Source organism: Delphinus delphis, chromosome 8 (assembly GCF_949987515.2).
Source record: "Delphinus delphis chromosome 8, mDelDel1.2, whole genome shotgun sequence".
In the NCBI taxonomy this organism is placed as follows: Eukaryota; Metazoa; Chordata; class Mammalia; order Artiodactyla; family Delphinidae; genus Delphinus; species Delphinus delphis.
Window position 1 is genome coordinate 68,489,663 of NC_082690.1, and position 18,566 is coordinate 68,508,228.

The 18,566-nt window shown below is 38.6% G+C and overlaps 1 protein-coding gene across 9 annotated transcripts in view; it reads right to left on the reverse strand.

Annotated features, from left to right (window-relative positions):
* The window catches only part of BTBD10 (BTB domain containing 10), a 71,875-nt gene extending 59,134 nt beyond the window's left edge, over positions 1-12,741 (reverse strand). The window contains exons 1-2 of one of the 9 annotated variants that reach the window (XM_060018534.1): positions 12,608-12,724; positions 12,037-12,084 (exon numbers count right to left, since the gene is read on the reverse strand). The gene's annotated coding sequence lies outside the window, so the exon portion shown is untranslated. Of the gene's footprint in view, positions 1-12,036; positions 12,085-12,181; positions 12,333-12,573 lie in introns of those variants that run through there. The other 8 variants (XM_060018529.1, XM_060018533.1, XM_060018532.1 and 5 more) reach the window with 8 other exon arrangements.
* Between the last annotated feature and the right edge of the window lie 5,825 nt (positions 12,742-18,566).

The window sequence follows — 18,566 nt, forward strand, 5'->3', positions numbered from 1 at the left end:
TGTATATATTACACATACACAAAAAATGAAAACGAAAAAGAGATTGAGTTAAAAAAATAAGTAAAAATGGAAGTTTTGCTGTTTTCTTCATATGGTACAATAAATAAGTTTTATCAAACTCAGGTAATGAGGCCTAATCTGCAGTTTAGTTATCTCTTCCAAACACTAGAGTATTAATGATTTTAAAATACTTCCAGTATTACAGTTTTATAACTTCACTAGTCTCTTAATAACTAAATATTCTCTCTTTGAAAAGAGAAACTCACGCAATTTGGAATATTCAACAAGAAGAAAATAATAGTGTCCCACAGTTACCCATCTTACAGGAACTTCTTTAGGAAAATTCTAAATTAACAAATTAGGAGACAAAAGGACAGAGCAGACTGCATTGCTTGCTCTCAAGATGTGAGAAAAATAAAATTCAATCCTGCATTGTATAAAGCAAACTGCCCTGAATGAAATAATTACCTTTAAAATAATTCAGCACTATTTGCATGACCATCTAAGAATGAGAAAAGTATAAAAACATTTTGTTGCACAATTATGCCCTGAGATACTTCCTCAGGTATCTGAGCTTTTAAATTTATTTTTAACATAGTCCACAAATAGAAAACTCAGGATAATTTTCTATTCATCTGCTACCAGCAATGACAGTCAAAGATCTTAAAGAAAAATAATCCAAATTAATAAAAATAAAAAAATTTTTAGAGATGTTAACAGTATCCCAATAGACGGTTTTTAAAATGTCATGCCATTTCTCTCTACAATATATTCTCTTTTCTCTACTGTTGCACCTGGCATTCAAATTACAGAGAATAGAGGAGATGGCCAAGATGGTATAGTAGGAAAACCCTGAACTCATCTCTGTCCACGGACACACCAAAATTACAACTACTTACAGAGCGACTATCTATAAGAACAACCTGAAGATTAGCAGAAAAGATTTTCCAAAACTAAAGACATAAAGGAACGACATGAGAGGGGTAGGAGGGGCGGAGACACAGTATTGTCAGGACCCACATCACTCAGTCAGCAACCCACAAATGGGAGGAATATCACAACTGGTCCTCCCCAAGGAGCAATGGGTCCAAGCCCCACAGCAGGTTCCCCAGTCCAAGGGGTTGTGCACCAGGAAACAAGCCCCCAGAATGTCTAGCTTTGAAAACAGGAGAGCTTATATTTGGGAGCATGGGAGGTGGGGAAGGGGTGTTAGGAAACAGACTCTGCTCTTAAAGGGAGCACACATAATCTCAACATGCTCCAAGTCCCAGACCAGAGGCAATAGTTTGAAAGGAGCTTGGGCGAGACCCACCTGCTGATCTTGGAGAGCCTCCCAGAGAGGTAGGAGGCAAATGGGACACCCCTTGGGGGAGGAAATGATGGCAACAGCCATTTTGTGGAGCTTGTTCTACCATGATAACACCAGTACAGACAAGCTCCATTTTGGAATCCTCCCTCTAGCCAATTAGTGCCAGGGACCCAACACAACCCTCCAATGAGCCAGCACCAGCCCTGTGCCCACCAGGCCCTGTAGAGAGCCACACAAGAAGCCAACCCTGCCCTCCAGGAGGCTTGCAGCCACCACATAAGGCACAGCTAACTGGACAGCAGACAGCCCTGCCTACCAGCACAATCACAGTACTCAGCCCCAGCACAACATAAAGGTTCATGCAGCCTACATAAGAGGCACCTCTAGAGCACAGAGCTCTGGTGACCAGAGTGGAGTGTGCTGCTGGGCCCCATAGGACATCTCCTACATGAGGCTACTTCAAGATCAGGAAACATAAGCAGCCTACCTAATACACCAAAAGAAATACAGCGATTTGGCCAAATGAGGAGATAGAGGAATATATTCCAAATGAGTGAACAAGACGTATAGCCTCAGAAAAAGAACTAAATGAAGTGAAGACAAACAATCTACCTGATAAAGAGTTCAAGGTAGGTAGTGATCATAAAGATACTCAACAAACTCAGAAGAAGAATGAATGAACATGGTGAGAAGCTGGAAATAGCTGGAAAATACAAAGAAGGACCAAACAGATACAATAAAGTGAAATAAAAAATACACTACAAGAAACCAACAGTACATTAGATCATACAGCAAAACAGATCAGCAATCTGGAAGACAGTACTGGAAATCACCCATGCTGAAGAGAAAAAAACAAAAGAGAATTTTTAAAAATAAGCTTAGTTTAAGAGACCTCTGGGACAACATAAAGCATACTAACATTATAGGGGTCCCAGAAGGAGAAGAGGGAGAGACAGAGGGCAGAGAACTTACTTGAATACATAACAGCTGAAAATATCCCTAACCTAGGAAAGGAAAAGACACTCAGGTTCAGGAAGCACAGAAAGTCCCAAACAAGATGAACCCAAAGATGTCCACACCAAAACAAATTATAATTAAAATGGCAAAAGTTAAAGATAGAGAATCTTAAAGGCAGTGAAAGAAAAGCCAACTAGTTACATACAAGGAACTCCGAAAAGACTATCAGCTTTTCAGAAGAAGCTGCAGGCCAGAGTGACTGGCCTGATATATTCAAAGTGATGAAAGAAAAAAACCTAGAACCAAGAATACTCTATCCAGCAAGGTTATCACGCAGATTTGAAGCAGAAACAGACTTTTACAGACCAGCAAAACCTAAATGAGGTCAGCATCACTAAACCAGCTTTACAAGAAATGTTGAAAGAACTTCTCTAAACAGAAAGGCCACCACTAGAAATATGAAAATTATGAAAGGAAAAATATCACTTGTAGAGGCAAACATACAGTAAAGGTAATAGATCAACCATTATAAAGCTAATAGGAAGGCTAAAGACAAAAGTAATAATATATATCCATAATAAGACACAACAACAAAAAGATTTTAAATATGATGTGAAAAATATTAAATGTGCAGGGGGTAAAAATTCAGGGTGGTTAGAATCTGTTCAAAATTAAGAGATCTATCAACTTAAAACAATCACATACGTGTGTGTGCACACACACACGTGCATATAGCTATTTGTTAACCTCATCATAACCACAAACCAAAAACCTATAATAGATACATACACACACAAAAAAATAAAATTCAAACATAACACTAAAGACAGTCATCAAATCACAAGGGAAAGGGCTTCCCTGGTGGCGCAGTGGTTAAGAGTCCGCCTGCCGAGGTAGGGGACACAGGTGCAATCCTGGTCTGGGAGGATCCCACATGCCGCGGAGCGGCTGGGCCCGTGAGCCATGGCCACTGAGCCTGCGTGTCCAGAGCCTGTGCTCCGCAACGGGAGAGGCCACAACAGTGAGAGGCCCGCGTAACGCAAAAAAAAAAAAAAAAAATCACAAGGGAAGAAAGCAAAAGAAGAGAAGAACTACAAAGAACTACAAAAGCAACCAGCAAAGAATTAAAATGGAAAAAGTATATACCTATCAGTAATTAACGTAAATGGACTAAACGCTCCATTCAAAAGACAGTGGCTGAACAGATTAAAAAAAAAGAAAAAACCATATATATGCTTCCTACAAGAGACTCACTTCAGATTTAAAGTTATATGCAGACTGATATTGAGGGGATGGAAAAAGGTATTCCATGCAAGTGGCAAGGAAAAGAAAGCTGGAGTATCAATACTTGTATCAGACAAAATAGACTTTAAAACAAAGACTGTAACAAGAGTAAAAGAAGGACATTATATAATGATAAACAGGTCAAGCCAACAAGAGGATATAACAATTGTAAATATATATGCACCCAACATAGGAGCACCTAAATACATAAAAGAAATATTAATAAACAAAAACAGAGAAACTGACACTAATACAATAACAGTAGCAAACTTTCACACCTCACTTACATCAATGGACAGATCATCCAGACAGAAAATCAATAAGGAAACATTGGCCTTAAATAACACATTAGACCAGATGGATTTAATAGATATGTATAGAACATTTCATCCAAAACCAGCAGAATACACATTCTTTTTGGCACAAATGGACATATCAGAAGCTAGGCCACAGAACAAGCCTCAATAAATTTAAGAATACTGAAATTATATTAAGTATCTTTTCTGGAAACAGTATGAGACTAGAAACAAACTACAAGAAAAAGACTACAAAAGACACAAACATGGGAAGGCTAAAAAATCATGCTACTAAACAACCAATGGTTTACTGAGGAAATCAGAGAGGAAATCAAAAAATACCTGGAAACAAATGAAAATGGAAATACAACAATCCACATCTCTGGGACACATCGAAAGCAGTTCTATGAAAGAAGCTTGTAGTGATACAAGCCTACCTCAGGAAACAAGAAAGCTCTCAAATAAACAACCTAAACTTACACCTAAAGGAACTAGAAAAAGCAGAACAAACAAACCCGAAATTAGGAGAAAGAAAGAAATCATAAATATCAGAGCAGAAGTAAATGAAATAGAGACTAAAAAAATTAAAAATTTTAAAAAAGTAAACACCAATGAAATTACGAGTTCTTTGAAAAGATAAACAAAACTGATAAACTTTTAACCAGACTCATCAAGAAAGAGAGGGCCCAAATAAATAAAATCAGAAATGAAAGAAATAAAATCAGAAATGACACCACAGAAACACTAAGGATCGTAAGAGATTACTAAGAACAAATATATGCCAATAAAATGGACAATCTAGAAGAAATGGATAAATTCCTAGAAACATAAAAATCTCCCAAAAATGAATCAGGAAGAAATAAAAAAATATGAACAGACCAATTACCAGTAATGAAATTGCATCAATTAAAAAAAACAAAAACTCCCAACAAACAAAAGTCCAGGCAGACAGCTTTACAGGTGGATTCTACAAAACATTTAAAGAAGAGTTAACACTCATCCTTCCTAAACTATTACAAAAAAATTGAAGAGGGAGGAATGCTTCTTAACTCATTATACAAGGCCATTATCACCCTGAATCCAAAACCATGCAAAGATACCACAAAGTAAATTACATGCCAGTATCTCTGATGAACACAGATGCAAAAATTCTCAACGAAACATGAGCAAACTGAATTCAACAATACATAAAAAAGGATCATATACCATGATCAAGTGGGATTTATCCCAGGGATACAAGGATTTTTCAATAAACGCAAATCAAAGTGATACACCACAGTAACAAGCTGAAGAATAAAAATCATATTATCATCTCAACAGATGCAGAAAAAGCCTGTGACAAATTTCAAATCCATTTATGATAACAACTCTCAACAAAGTGGGTATAGAAGGAACATACCTCAACATATTAAAGGCCATATATTACAAAACCACAGCCAACACCATACTCAACAGTGAAAAGCTGAAAGCACTTCATCTAAAATCAGGAACAAGACAAGGATGCCCACTCTCGCACTTTTATTCAACATAGTGTTGGCAATCCTAGCCATAGCAACCAGACAAGAAAAAGAATTAAAAGGAATCCAAATTAGAAAGGAAGAAATAAAACTGTCCCAGTTTACAGGTGACATGTTTTAAGTATAGAAAATCCTAAACACATTACTAAAAACCGCTAAACTAATAAATTCAGTAAAGTTGCAAGATACAAAGTCAGTATACAGAAATCTGTGCATTTCTATACACTAACAATAAACTATCAGAAAAAGATATTAAGAAAACAATCTCATTAACAACTGCATCAAATAGAATAAAATAACTAAGAATACATCTAAGGAGATAAGAGGCCTGGACCCAGAAAACTGTAAGACATTGAAGAAAACTGAAGACAACGCAAACGAACGGAAAGATTTACCATGCTCATAGAAAAATTAATATTGTTAAAATGACCATATAACCCAAGGCAGTCTAAATCAAAATACCAATGGTATTTTCCACAGAACTAGAACTAGTAATTCTAAAATTTGTATGGAAACAAAAGATCCCAAATAGCCAACAATCTTGAGAAAGAAGAACAAAGCTGGAATATCATGCACCCTGATTTCAAACTACACTACAAATCAAAGCAGACACACAGATCAACAAACAGAATACAGGACCCAGAAATGGACTCACACTTATATGGTCAATTAATCTACAACAAATGAGGCAAGAATATACAATGAGTAAAAGACAGCCTCTTCAATAAATGGTGTTGGGAGAACAGGACAGCTACATACAGACAATCAAAATGTACTAATTTTTCATAGCATATACCGAAACAAACTCAAAATGGAATAAAGACTTAAATGTAAGACCTGAAACTATAAAACTCCTATAAGAAAACATAGGCAGTAAGCTCTCTGACATAAGTCTTAGCAATATTTTCTTGCATCTGTCTCCTCAGGCAAGAGAAACTAAAGAAAAATAAACAAATATGATTACATCAAACTAAAAAGCTTTTGTACAGCAAAGGAAACTATCAACAAACTGAAAAGGCTGCCTACTGAATGGGAGAAGATATTTGCAAACAACATATCCAACAATGGGTTAATATTCAAAATATACAAAGAATTCATACAACTCAACATCAAAAAAACAAACTACCCAATTAAAAAATAGGCAGAGGACCTAGACATCTTCCCAAAGAAGACATACAGCTGGCCAACAGACACATGAAAAGATCACTAATCATATTAAAACCACAATGAGATACCACCTCACACCTGTCAGAATGGCTATCATCAACAAAACAATAAATAACAAGTATCGGCAAGGATGGAGAAAAGGGAACCCTCGTGCATTGTTGGTGGAAACGTAAACTGGTACAGCCAGAAGGAAAAACAGTATAGAGGTTTCTCAAAAAATTAAAAACAGAACTGCCATATGATCCAGCAATTTAACTTCTGGGTATTTACCTGAAGAAGACAAAAACACCAATTTGAAAAAATATGTGCACCCTATGTTCAATGAAGCATTATTTACAAGAGCCAAGGTATGGAAGCAACCTAAGTTCCCATCAATAGACGAATGGATAAAGAAGATGTGGTATATAAATACAGCGGAATATTTTTCAGCCATTAAAAAAAAGAAGCCTTGCCATTTGCAACAACATGGATGGATCTAGAGGGTATTATACTATAATGAAATAAGTCAAATACCACATGATCTCACTTATATGTGGAATCTAAAAAACAAAACAAAATGAAAACAGACTCACAGATACAGAGAACAAACAGGTGGTATCCAGAGGGGAGACAGGTGGGGGGTTGAAATAGGTGAAGGGGATTAAGAGGTACAATCCTCCAGTTACGAAACAAGCCACAGAGACGTAATATACAGCATAAGGATATGGTCAGTACTATTATACAGTAAGTTTTATCAGGACAGATAGTTAATGGACTTATTGTCATTTCACAATATATGCAAATGTCAAATCACTATGTAGTATACCTGAAATTAACATAATATTGTACATCAACTATATTTCAATTTTTAAAAGATTACTTAGAATACCAGATGTGTCAATGGATAGTCAATGCCAACATGAAAAGAAAGAGGTTCCTCCTGTTCATTGTGGACTAGAATAAAGAAAAAGAAAAAAAAACTTTTGTAATTTCCAGTGGAAGAGTCATATTGTCAAGGCTGCAAATAGCCATTTGAATTTGTTCCCTACAAATGAGACAGCTAGATGTAAATGTAAATTCCCCTGATGTGTCTTAAGATCACCAGACAGTATGCTATTTTCTGAGCATAAACACAGTACAAAGTGCTAACAAGTTATATTCACTTTACTATTTACATAGCCCTTGTGTATATTTTATTTAATTTCATTCTTAAACTCCTGACAATTGTGTTCTACCTCCATTTTTCATGTGAGCCAACAACAGCTCAGAGTAGTTAAGTAACTTATGTCATAAAGCTAACAGTCGGCTTTAAACACAGATCTAAGTGATCCCAAATAAGGTATTCCAAGTATGATTACAATGAAAAGAAAAGTATGATTACAATGTTAAATGACCTTAGAAAAGTGTTATTCATAGTTTCTAATCAAGTACTTCAATTAGTACTTCACTATGACAGACTCACCCTCAACCAAATAACAAATGTTAATTTCAGTTCACGACCAAAAGTACTAACAGACCATTCATTTCAACTACAAAGATAAAAATAAGTACCATGTAATCAGATATCTTACATTTTTAAACAGAAAAATATAATTAAACTATTAATTAGGATTTAAAAAGATGCTTTTATTGGCATAGATACCTTTTAGCATCTTACAAATCTTCAGAAATCTTCTGTGACATAAGGTCACATATTCCACATAAAATCTTTCCTCTTTAATGTCAAGTTTCTACTATTTCAAGTATTTTAGCTCATTGTATTCTCACTGCTTACATCGAACATTTACCAACCTCTTAATCCTCTCCCAAAGAGGATCTCTTTGAATTCTGATTGCTTACCTTCCACCTCTGAGCTCTAGATTGCTACCTGCTTAACAAGGCAGTTCTCAGTTTCAAGATGCCAAAGCAAACCAGAGCAAGCCATAGTAGGGAAATGCAACATTAGCTTAAACCCTAATAAACATTCTATCCAAGAGGAGACAAGATTTCAAAATAGTTCTTCTTCCATTAATGAGCATCCTTCTCCCTTACTGTGGGTTTATAACCAACAAAGAAACAAAGGAGTCAGACAAAGGTAAAATTATAGCTGAAATCAGTGGCCAAAACAGCTACCTATTAACTTCAATTGTAAATTAAACTTAGAACTGTATACGTTTATTTTCTTCTCCCTCATAGGGTCCAGGCTGCTCAGATAAATCCACCCTACAGGGGAGTAGAGAATGTTATGTCCTAAGAATTGAGAGCTCTAAAAACAGAACCAGATGTCACTGAGCAACAGCATACTCAATTCCTTCTCCAGTCCTCACCTAATCCTTCCTTGAGAGGGCATCTCACCCAAGGAGTTGAAAGAAGGGGGAAAGCTACTTCCAAGAGAACTTCCTTACTTTACAAGTCATGTAGAAACATGGGGAGAGGAAAATGATGGTTCTTCCTTCAACAAACATAATCTCCAAAAATACATAACAGATTCTTCAAGATGTTTTTTAAACTCTCAAAGAGGAACATCTCACAGAATACACATCTTCTCCTATTTCACTTCCCACACCAGAGAGAGGCAAGGATTGGGTGAAGAGGTATTAGACTAACTTGACCTAAGAAGACTGGGCTAAAAGAAAGAAAACTAAGTCTGCAAACTCCCAAAGTAGTCCTGATTAAAAACCAATACTCTATTTCGTTACTCTAGGAGGTGGGTGAACAGATGAATGGATAAAGATGTGGCGCATATATACAATGGAATGTCACTCATCCATAAAAAGGAACAAAACTGAGTTATTTGTAGTGAGGTGGACACACCTAGAGTCTGCCATACAGAGTGAAGTCAGAAAGAGAAAAACAAATACCGTATGCTAACGCATATATATGGAATCTAGAAAAAAAAAAAGGTACTGATCAACCTAGTTGCAGGGTAGGAATAAAGAGGTAGACATAGAGGATCATGGAGGATGGACTTGAGGACATGGGGTGGGAGGGGGAAGCTGAGGCGAAGTGAGAGTAGCAACGACATATATACACTACCGAATGTAAAATAGCTGGCTGGTGGGAAGCAGCAGCATAGCACAGGGAGATCGGCTCGGTGCTTTGCCATGACCTAGGGGTGGGATAGGGAGGATGGGAGGAAGGCTCAAGAGGGAGGGGATATGGGGACATGTGTATGCATGTGGCTGATTCGCTTTGCTGTACAACAGAAACTAACACAGTATTGTGAAGCAATTATACTCCAATGAAGATCTATTAAAAAAAAAACAATATTCTATGTAGTCTTTGCATAAGTTATGATAAATTTAGTTGTAAAAAGCAGAGCTCTTTGTAAAACTGCACGGTAGACTAAGTGGTACTTGACCATTTCTATCCTGCTTTTTCAAACTCTCTCCTTCACCTAGCCTCCTTTCTCACCCTTACTCCCATGGAAGACTTCACCTTGCCCTCTATAAGCCTAAGATTCACTTCTTTCCTAGGACTGACCTCTAAACTCCCATTCCCTGCAGCCCAACTAAGAATGAATCAGATTATGTGATTAAAGTACTTCCCACTAATGGATAAATGTGGTTTAATCCACGGGGCTCAATTCCACAAATATCATTAAGCTCTCCTATGTATAAGGCACTGTGTTTAATCAATCAAAGTACCTATTCTTCTTAACAAGAAAAACTAGCTAACTCAAATCAATCTTGTAATGCACAATGTAAAAGAGAAGCACATGAGTGCTTGCTTCACCTCACACTTTCCCCTTCCCATTTCTTCCCCTCACGATGCCCCTCCCCCCTGCACCATCAGCCACGGAATAAAATCCAAGGAATCAATATTGCTTCCAATAAAAGTCAATTACTGGGAAGACAAAGTGTGATGGTACAGCAAACAGTAAACATTCAAAACCATAGATGAGTCAGTAGAGGGTCTTCTAGATTTATTTTACATATTAATTGCAAATACAATAAAGGGCTTCTCAATAAATCAATTCCCTTACAAGATACCTTTGCTTTGCTCAGAACCCTCAGTTATTAAACCATATATACTGAGAGGGTTTTTCTTCAGTTATTTCCAGTTAAAATATTACTAAGTATCAGTTCAATCTGCCCTACCATAGTTAAAGGCTATTAAACTTGCCTATTAAACTCACCTGTTTTCAATTAAGAGTTGACATTTTCCCCCAATTACTCCTAGGTCTGAAATTCCAAACTAATTGGCATACTTACTTTAAATCTTTTTTTTTCCAGTTGTAAAATTTATTAATTCTTACTCATAACACAGGTCCAAACCTGGAGAGCAGGATACAACTACTGACAGGTTTGGGTTTGCTTGGGCCACATGAAGTTATTTTTAACTGTTTCGAGTAGCTGTCAGTATTTTTAAAAGTCAGGAGACCCGCAAGCAAAAATTTAGATTTCCTGTGTTCTCTTGAGAAGGCTGAACACTGGGCCCATATTCATTATGGCACTGATCAGGTGAACGTGAGAACTGGATATCCCTCTTAGATGAGGCATAAACTCTTTAGTGTATTTCACTCATTTTTATTTTCATATGTGTAGTATCTGGAGGCATGTGAGTTTGCTATTCATAACCTATTCCTCTGAAAGGTGCATAATATTTTCCAGATCACTTCAACACTTCACTAAGCCACCTAATGTAAAAAGCCATAAAGCAGGACATACTGGTTTGTAACTCCATGGTTAATAATAAAAAATTTTCACAAGGCTTAGAAGAAAGGTTGAGAAAGAAAAAAATTCAGATTGGTGGAAGGGTGACATACAGAATGTAAAAAGCCCATCTGAAAGTTTTTTTGGGAGAAAAAAAAAGGTGAAATCCCAAAAACATTGTCAAGACACTGAAAGCTTTCCTGACTCCATGGTTCCTTGCCATACTCCATGCTTCAGAACCTTCCTTCCCACTTTTTTATGTGTAATAGCAGTTAGGTCATAAACTCCGAGAAATGTTAGGAAATTTATGAAACACATTTACACCTTCAAAAATAATTCTCCTCACACACTTTTTTAACAGTCTTTATCCACCATCAAATCCTCCCCCAAGTATTTTCTACTGCTCTCCGCTTTGTATTCTAATGACAACTAGAGTCCTCATTTTCAAGGCTTGGGCTTCAGTCCTGGACGGGCTCTCCAGTACAGAAACTTTTTTGGCTGGTATAGTTGCACTCCTTATTATATCTCTTATACCAATTTCTACAATCTATTTCATTCAAAATTTATCTGTAACTCCCTCTCTAAAGTCTTGATCAAATTGTAGGGGGGGTGTACCCAGTTGTCCAAAGAAAATCAATATACTGTGATTTTTCTCTGATATTGTTAATTTAAATAAAAAGCATGAAGACTCTTAAAGATTAAAAAACATTTAAGTAAATTTTATATGCTAAGTGCATAAAGCGACAAGCGAGTGATGCTCTATCTTTAGCATGTCAGGACTAGTGACTTATCATGAACTCAAAATACTGAGGAGAAAGATTAGTACGAAATCTGTGAAGCCCAGTGATGGTCACATTGCGCCCACACTAACAAATCACTAAGTGATGTCTCACCTCCCTGCACCCCATTCCCGAGGATAAAGGGTGTTAGGAGACTTGAATCTGAAAAAGAAAAAAATAAGCAGCTTTTCTGTGCAAGTTTGGGGAAAACAAAGCGTTACCGCACGTGATACCATTACAGCATAAAACCACTTAACACCTTATTGGGGTCTCACTCTTCACCCAAAGCGAGACTCGGGCCACCTTAGCTCCTACTGTGATGCACCCTCCTCAGGACCTCGCGGCGTTAACCCAGGATGACAGAAAAGGGGCGGCGCACAACTGTTCCTCTGCCCTGTTAAGGAGGGTTAAGGGTACCGCCTTCATCTCCGGGGAAAGGCCTCAGGACTCCCAACCCAAAAACAGCACCCCCGAAACCCAACTCCCTTCCCTGCCTCTCCGAACTGGGCGCCAGCGGCCAGAGCCCAGAACCTCACCCACGGTCCCCTAGCAGGGTCCGGGACGTCCAGACCACCACCAGAGGAGTCCGGCTCTCAAGCCCAAACTCGCCCTCCGTCCCCACCAAAGCCCAGCCTCCAACGCCGCCCCCACCGAGTTCTCCAGCTGAGTCCAGTCACCCTCGAACCTGTAGTCCCCCTTGAGTGTCCAGGCACAGGCCGGGGCCAGCGACACCTCCGCTTCCCCCACAACTGAATCCGTCCGGAGGTGTCTGAGGCGGCGGACGTTGCGGCAGCTGCGACTAGAAGAGCCGCCCCAGCAGGTTACAGGCCGGCTCCTAAGCTGCTTCTCGCGAGATCCCGCTGTTCAAAAAGGCGAGATTAGCTGAGTTCTCGCGAGAATGGTGGCTCGCCGCTCAGGAGTTGGGCGGGGCGCGAAGAGGGCGGGCGGTTGAGGGAGTGGCTGCATGGGGTGGGCGTTGAGCCTGGGGGCAGGCGACGCAGAGTGTAAGGCGCGGGTCCCCACAGACGTCAGGTCGGGATCAACCGCAAGCTTCGAATCTGAGTGGCTGCGAGCAGAGTTACCCCCCAAATCTTTGAATCCCACGTTTTTCCTTGATTTCCTGTCACCGTTAGAAAAAAGCGGACAGCGTCTCCAGCCCAGAGTTGGAGAATACCTCAAGGACGCTGAGTTTACTCAAGGAAAGCGTTTCCCTCAACTGAGCGAACTCCAAACTCGCCTTTGGCGGCTCAGCTGGCGGGTATTAACCCGCCTGGGTTGAGGAAAGGCGGTCCTAGTGAGGGCCACCTTCTATTGCCTAGCGTCCGCAGCTGTTTGTTTTTAAACGCTGGGTTGGCGGGAACCGGTGCGCCATCTGGAGCTCTTGCAGTTGGGCTCCTGTGGAACGTCGACAGTAACCTGGATGGGATATTATTGCTTCTTGTGGCAGAAGGTGCCGGTAATAGAGTTTCGGTCGGTCACTCAACTTTACTGAGCCTACTGTGTGTCACATGCTGGACTACACAAACAGAAAAATGAAAGACACAGTCCCCAACCTCGAAGCTCACACCCTGGGGGCGAGACCCACCCGAAAACAGATAATCCTGTTACACAGTGGTAAAGGCCGAGCTGTGAGCTGAGAGGGGGGAACCGGCTCGGTCTGCCATGTTGAGGAAGCTTCCACCAGGGAGTGACATTTGAGCTGAGTCCTGAAGGATGAGTAAGAGTTCCCCAGTTTTGAGAAGAGTGGTAGGAGCGCTGCAAGCAGAGGAAGCGTAAAGGAAGAGGACCTGGTTTGAGTAATTTGCTATGAAAACAGATTTTGCCAGAAAGAACTTTACTGAAAGGCTTTTTTTTCTTTCTTTTTTTTTAAATGGGCTCTAGAGCGCAGGCTCAGTAGTTGTGGCGCATGGGCTCAGCGGCATGCGGGATCCTCCCCGACCAGGGCTCGAGCCCGCGTCCCCTGCACCGGCAGCTGGATTCTCAACCACTGCGCCACCAGGGAAGTCCTGAAAAGCTTTTACTCACCGTTGAGTTGGGAAGGGAAAACTCCCTGGCTTCTACATGTGCTAACCAAAATGTTTTTCAAACCAGTGTTTATGCTAAGGAGATGAGCAGTTGAGCTGCACAATAGAGGATAGTGAACATCCTCGTCCTCACCTAAGGACACTACCTATGAGAGACCTAAGGGAAACAGATTATTGTCGTAGTATCCCAAGTTATTATCATTGCCACATTCTGCTAAAGTGGAAATCTTTGAAGATTTCTAAGACAGAAGAAGAATCTAATAGTTTTGTAATACAGGTGTATCTTATGGAGAAACTTCAGGAAAACCCTCAGGCAACAAAATAACAAAAACTTCATTAGACTTATTTATTATCATAGCTTTCTTCTATAAGATAAGATCAAGAGAAGTAGTTGTATAGTCCAAGTTTTAGTGAGGTCTGTCAAAGAGGAATTATTTCCCTATATCAAAATAGAACCTATCATTTCCTAAAGAGAGACCCTGATATTCTACTATAGGATTTCTGCCAATCTCCCTTTAGACATATTATTTTCATATTATTATGTATATGTATACTATAGGGACATTTGGCTCACTGTACCAATGGAAAAAGAAAGGTCATAAACAAATACTGAATCATTATGTTGTACACCTGAAAATAATATAATGTATGTCAATTCCTCAATTTTTTAAAAAATTAAAAATTTTAGAAAAAGTAGTTCAAACTCTGTTGTGAGCTGGTCAGTTGCTCTGCTTAGCATAATTCACACATTCTATTCCAAGTTCTAGGAATTTTCCAGGAAACATTGGAAGAATTAGTGCAAGATTTCAGATGAAGTATGGAAACTTTATTCCATGCTGGAATCTGGTCAAATCATTTAAACTTGCTTTGAGGGGCCTATAGTTCATTTTATTCTGTTATTCTTTTTTTTTTTTTTAATTTTTTTTTGGTTGCATTGGGTCTTCATTGCTGTACAAGCTTTCTCTAGTTGCGGCTAGCGGGGGCTGCTCTTGGTTGCAGTGTGCGGGCTTCTCATTGTGGTGGTTTCTCTTGTTGCAGAGCATGGGCTCTAGGCACGTGGGCTTCAGTAGTTGTGGCACGTGGGCTCACTAGTTGTGGCTCATGGGCTCTAGAGCGCAGGCTCAGTAGTTGTGGCGCCTGGGCTTAGTTGCTCTGTGGCATGTGGGATCTTCCTGGACCAGGCCTCGAACCCATGTCCCCTGTGTTGGCAGCAGGTTCTTAACCACTGCGCCACCAGGGAAGCCCTATTCTGTTATTCTTGAAAGAAAGAAAGGAAGAAGGAAGGGAAGAAAGAAAGAAAGAAAGAAAGAAAGAAAGAAAGAAAGAATCTAATAAAGCTATCACTGTCATTCACTTAAAAAAATTAATCTTTCAAATATTTGGGAGCATGGTAGCACCTATACATCTAGTAGGTAATGCCACTGATCACAGCCTGCTTTGCACAATAATTTGTAAATGCTAGCTCACTGAATGAGCTAAGGTACAGATCCTTAATGCAAGTCTTCCTTCCACAATATCAATCCACATATCAAAGAGGTCAGAACAGAAATAAAGAGAAGTTTCATGGAGAAACAATGAATGAACAAGTTCTTTTGGTTGTCTATATTATTGTACTTCATAGCATGTTAACACAAGATTGTTTCAAAGCAGAGGATAAGATAGACCTCTGGTTGAATACTTGTTCAAAGAATTAAATGATAAGCCACATACCCAGAATCCTATTTAACTTTAAAGCCTGGGACTTCTTTGTACTATGGTTTGAGCACATTCACCTAATGTCAGGAACAGGAAAATCATACACACACAAAAAACTGTATCCCTATTCAGCAAATATGTGTATTGATCAAGTCCCTGTGTAAGAATACTAGGGGAGATACAGACATTATTAATATACAGGTTCTACTGAAAAAAATAAGATGTGTAATTAAACAACAAAAGGAAAAGAAGTTGGGTCATACAGAGATAGAGATAATGTGTTATGGGAGGTCAGAAATAGGAAAGATTACTACCAACTGAAGATATGAAGAAGGTGCAGAAACAGGAGAGGAGAGGAAGGATGTTTGATCTGGAGGTCTTAAAGAATAGATAGGAGTCTGGCTTGAAGCTATAGTAGGAATGGGCATCCCTATGGAAAGATCAACAAAGGTATGTATTTAAATAGCTAAACTCAGTATTTTGTAAGGGCAACAATAAGCAATTAAAAAGAATGACTACGGGACTTCCCTTGTGGTCCAGTGGTTAAGACTCCATGCTCTCAATGCAGGGGGCCCGGGTTCCATCCCTGGTCAGGGAACTAGATCCCACATGCCGCAACTAAAAGATCCCACATGCTGCAACTAAAGATCCCACCTGCCTCAACAAAGATCCTGCATGCCACAACTAAGACCCAGCACAGCCAAATGAATAAATATTTTAAAAAATGAATAGGAAGGGCTTTCCTGGTGGCGCAGTGGTGGAGAGTCCGCCTGCCGATGCAGGGGACACGGGTTCATGCCCCGGTCCGGGAAGATCCCACATGCCGCGGAGTGGCTGGGCCCGTGAGCCATGGCCGCTGGGCCTGCGCGTCCGGAGCCTGCGCGTCCAGAGCCTGTGCTCTGCAACGGGAGAGGCCACAACAGTGAGAGGCCTGCATACCGCAAAAAAAAAAAAAAAAAAAATGAATAGGAAGATTGAAATTGGGACAAAAAGACCTTGGAATATTAGATTAAAGTAGGAGTCTGTACACTTTTTCTGTAACTTGTTAGCTTGCAATAGAGTGAAATCTCAGACTTTTCACAGTTTTTGACAAATGCTTTTAGGCTTTTTTTGTGGAAATTGAAAAGGTGATCCAAAAATGTATGTATAAATGTAAAAGTTCTATAGTATAGCCAAAAAGAATTATGAAAAAGAAGTACAAAGTTGAAGAACTTAACACTTCAAGATTTCAAAACTTACTACAATGCTATAGGAATCAATATGGTGTGGTATTCAACATTGTAAATCAACTATACTCCAATAAAAAATTTTTTAAAAAGATGGTGTGGTATTGGCAATGAGCTAAGCATATAGATCAATGGAATAGAATTGAGAGTCCAGAAATTAACCCTTACATTTATGGTTGATTTTCAGCAAATGTGCCAAGACAATTCACTTCAGTAAGGAAAAGATAGTCTTTTTAAAAACATGGTATGTGGTGCCAGGACAATTGGATGTCTGTATGGAAAGAAAAAAAAAAAGCCAAAACAAACGAAAACTTAGATCCTCTCCTCACAAAGAAATTAACTTTAAATGGAACATAGACCTAAATATAGGAACTAAAACTATAAATTTGCTAAAAAAAATTAGAGGAGAAAATCTTCATGACTTTGGGTTAGGCAAAGAGTTCCTAGATATGACACCAAAAGCACAAGGCATAAAAGAAAAAATTGATAAATTGGGCTTCATTAAAATGGAAACTTTTTGAGTTTATGCTTCAAAAGACAGTATTAAGAGAATGAAAAGACAAACCATAGATGGAGAAAAATGTTTGCAAATCATACAGAGGACTTGTACCCATAATACATAAAGAACTCTTACAATTCAATAATAAATAAGACAAACAACCCAATCAAAAAATGGCAAAAGATTTGCAAAGACTTTTATAGGAAGACATACAAATAGCTAATTAGCACAGGAAAAGGTGCCCAATGTCATTAGTGATTAAGTAAATGTAAATTAAAACCACAATGAAATACCACTTCACACCCACTAGAATGGATATAATAAAACATCAGACAATAACAAGTGTAGATGAAGATAGGGAGAAGTTAGAGCCCTCATACAGTGCTGGCATGCACATAAAATATTACAGCCACTTTGGAAAACAGATTGTTAGATTTTTTTTTAAGTTAAATATAAAGCTACCATACTATACAGCAAATAGCAAATAATAATAATAACTGAATTTTAAAATGGGCAAAGGACTTGAATAGACATACAAATTTGGGAACATTCCTGGGTTCTCTATTCTGTTTCATTGATCTACGTGTCTGTTTTTTGTGCCAGTATCATACTGTTTTGATTACTGTAGCTTTGTAGAGAGTGATACCACCAGCTTTGTTCTTTCTCAAGAATGTTTTGGCTATTTGGGATCTTTTGTGTTTCCATACAAATTTTAGAATTGTTACTTCTAGTTCTATGAAAAATGCCATTGCTATTTTGATAGGGATTGTATTGAATCTATAGATTGCCTTGGGTAGTAAGTTCATTTCAACAATAATTATTCTTCAAATCTATGAGCACAGTATATCTTTCCATTTGATTGTGTCATCAATTTCTTTCAACATTGTCTTACAATTTTCTGAGTACAGGTCTCTTACCTCCTTGTTTAGACTTATTCTCAGATATTTTATTGTTTATTTTATTGTTTTTTGATGTGGTTGTGAATGGGATTGTTTTCCTAATTTCTCTTTTTGATAGTTCATTGTTAGTGTATAGAAATGCAACAGATTTCTGTATACTAATTTTGTAAACTGCAACTTACTCATTGATGCATTCTAGTAGTTGTTTACGCAATGTCTTTAGGATTTTCCATGTACGGTATCATGTCACCTGCAAACAGTGATGTTTTACTTCTTCCTTTCCAATTTATATTCCTTTCAT